The sequence below is a fragment of the Physeter macrocephalus genome, chromosome 2, assembly GCF_002837175.3.
Source record: "Physeter macrocephalus isolate SW-GA chromosome 2, ASM283717v5, whole genome shotgun sequence".
Lineage (NCBI taxonomy): Eukaryota > Metazoa > Chordata > Mammalia > Artiodactyla > Physeteridae > Physeter > Physeter macrocephalus.
The window spans coordinates 119,037,575-119,040,294 of NC_041215.1; the positions used below are offsets into that span (position 1 = coordinate 119,037,575).

Here is a 2,720-nt window from a genome sequence, read left to right on the forward strand (position 1 = left end):
CAGGAACAGAATGTATGCAGTGATGGACAGAAACCTAGGTGCAACTGGCAACACGTGTATTAGCAGCTTCCTTCCCACATGCGTTTGAGCAAGTCACCCATTGACTGCTTGTCACTGTTTTCTCATCGGCACTAGGTGATGATCATCATCTTGCCCGATTTACCCAGAGCTCTGTTGTGATGTTCACTTGAGCTCAGCCATGTAGAAGCACTTTATAAATTGGAATGTATTACAGCCATGCAAGGAAATATTATTAAGTGGCATTTCTTGGTAGGGTTCGTCTGCCTTTCACAAAGTGAGGGTCAGCTTACTAATGCCACCCTAGTAGATGAAATGGTCCCAGCTCACATCTTTTATTTTTCCTTTTACTAAATTGGAAACAAAGCCCTCAGGGCTTATAATTGAAGATTGCTAAATGTGTGTCTAACATAGAAATGCCTACCAAAATTCCACTCAACTTGGTTTACATTATCTACAGTGTGAAGGAGGAAGCCATAACGATTTCTCCAGAAAGAAGTGTGTGATCCAGGCCTTGTGGAAGGGCTGCAGTCTCTAGCAGCCATGGCGCCCTCCAAGAAGCAATGACAGCCATACCATTTCTCAGGTTTTCAAGGGTGTGCTCTGCAGCCCAGTTGCTGAGCGTGTGTGTACGTGTGTCTCTGTGTGTGTTAGTGCATTTATTAAAGGCTGTAGTGGTGGCTTAGACCAGGTAGGTTTCCAGGCTTCTCAGAAAGAGAAGAGTTTTCCTTGGCTCCACTGCCAGCTGCTTTATCTGTTTTCATTTTAAAGGTGTGTTTCCAAAGCACCATTTCCTGAAATCTTTTGGCTGTAGCCAGGTATGAGATTCCCAGCTGCAAGTCCAGGGAAAAGGTGAGCTGGCAGGGAAAAGTTTACAATAGGGCGGGTTGCCCGGAGCAGTGCCAATTGACACCTCGCCAGGAAATGGAGAGCGAACCAGCCACGAGGACCTCCATGGGAAAAGTTTTCCCTCCAAATCCGACTGGAAATTCATGTCTAAGAATATTAGTTTGAATAACCAGTCTGAGTTCTTGTAACTGAGGAGGGGATATCGAACTTCAAGTCTAACAGAGTCAGACAAGTTGAAGTGAGTCCTCTCGCATGAAGGCGTTTTGTTAACTCCCTTTATAACGTCTCCCCGTATTTAGTGTCCACTGTGTGTTATCTTGATCACTTTTTAGTGTGCTACTGCCACTTGGGAAAATACCTTCCTACCCTGCCAGAATTTGATCTCTGAGCTCATGTCAAATTTATCTATAAATTCTCCCATGTCTAACACAGTACCTAGTACACTGAAGGTGATGAATAAATGCTGGTTGTGTAAATGACTGAACGATGCAAAACTAGAGCTATTAACAAGGTTTTTATTGAAGATTCATTCATTCCACATATATTTATTGAGCACTTGATACAGTCCAGGCCCTGTTATAGGCAATGGGAAGAGACTGAGAACAAATCATACATGAAGATAATAGCAGTGACCCTATAGGTGACTTTTTTTCCCCTGATTTTTTTGTATCCTTAGCTGTTGAGAACTCCTTGGCTATGCTCAGGTCCGGGTCTTGTAATTCCCATATTCCTGGCTGCTTTGCCCTGTCCAAAGCTTATCCCAGGTTTTGGGACTTATCTTCTTGGTCTCCAATAAGGACTTTAAATAGCCCCAGGCCAGTTAGTAAACTGAGTATATATTTCTCCCAGCACACCTATCACTCAACACTATCTCCAGGATTTTTACCAAATTTCCTTGCTATTAAACTGGTAAGGACAAATACTACAGTTGATCTTAGCTAAAAGGCTGAGAAGCAATCCCAATTCCCTAGGTATCAAAGCTTAAATGCTTGCATTGTAGCCTAGTTCTGGAGAAGAAATCCGCATGTTTCTCTCTGAACCAGATGAAACATAGATAATGGAAGGCTGCTGTAAAGGAGAACAGAAGTTGCTGAGGAACACTAGGAGGATGTATGTGAAGATAGGAGGGACAAAGGTAAAGTTCTTCTGCACAGAAAAGCATTGGAGAGGCTTACAGTACCACCAGCAGGATCCTCTGCTTCTCTCCCAATGGCTGAAGTATTCTTCACATTTCACTGGTGGATAGCCCTCAAGAGTATGGGCTCAGCAAATGATGCCAGTTCTTACTTCCTCAGATTTGCAAAGGGTGGGAGGGTCCATGAAGTTCAAACTCCTCCAAGTTCAGAGAGAGGATACACCCTACCCAAGATCACATGGCCTAGTGACATAGCAAAACTTTTATCTTTCAGAATCAAAATGGGGAAAAATTATCCTTGGTCTCTGATTGAAATGATACAATCAATTCTCCACAGTCATAAGAAGTACCATCCCAGGTTAGATTAGAAACCAGGCTGGATGGAGAACAGCTGAAGGACCAAGGCATGCCTGGTCTATGGAAGACAGGATGGAGGGAGACACGAGAGATGACACCAAGCTTTAAAAACTGGCACAAAGAAGGGAGTTACGTATTTTTCCTGTGTGGCCTCAGAGGACTGAGCTGGGCTCTGTAGGTACAAGTTAGAGAGGTAACTTTTTCTCAGCTCAAGGAAACCTTTCTAATAGAGCTGCCTAACAGTGAAGCAGTCTCAAAAATAACAAGCTCCCCGGGGCTTCCCTGGTGGTGCAGTGGTTGAGAGTCCGCCTGCCGATGCAGGGGACACGGGTTCGTGCCCGGGTCCGGGAAGATCCCACAT

At 44.3% G+C, this 2,720-nt stretch overlaps 1 non-coding gene across 1 annotated transcript; it reads right to left on the bottom strand.

The window, feature by feature from the left end:
* Positions 1 to 1,629: 1,629 nt before the first annotated feature.
* Positions 1,630 to 1,825, bottom strand: LOC112065146 (U2 spliceosomal RNA). Its single transcript, XR_002891869.1, has one exon. It is a non-coding gene; the product is annotated as a U2 spliceosomal RNA (small nuclear RNA).
* Between the last annotated feature and the right edge of the window lie 895 nt (positions 1,826 to 2,720).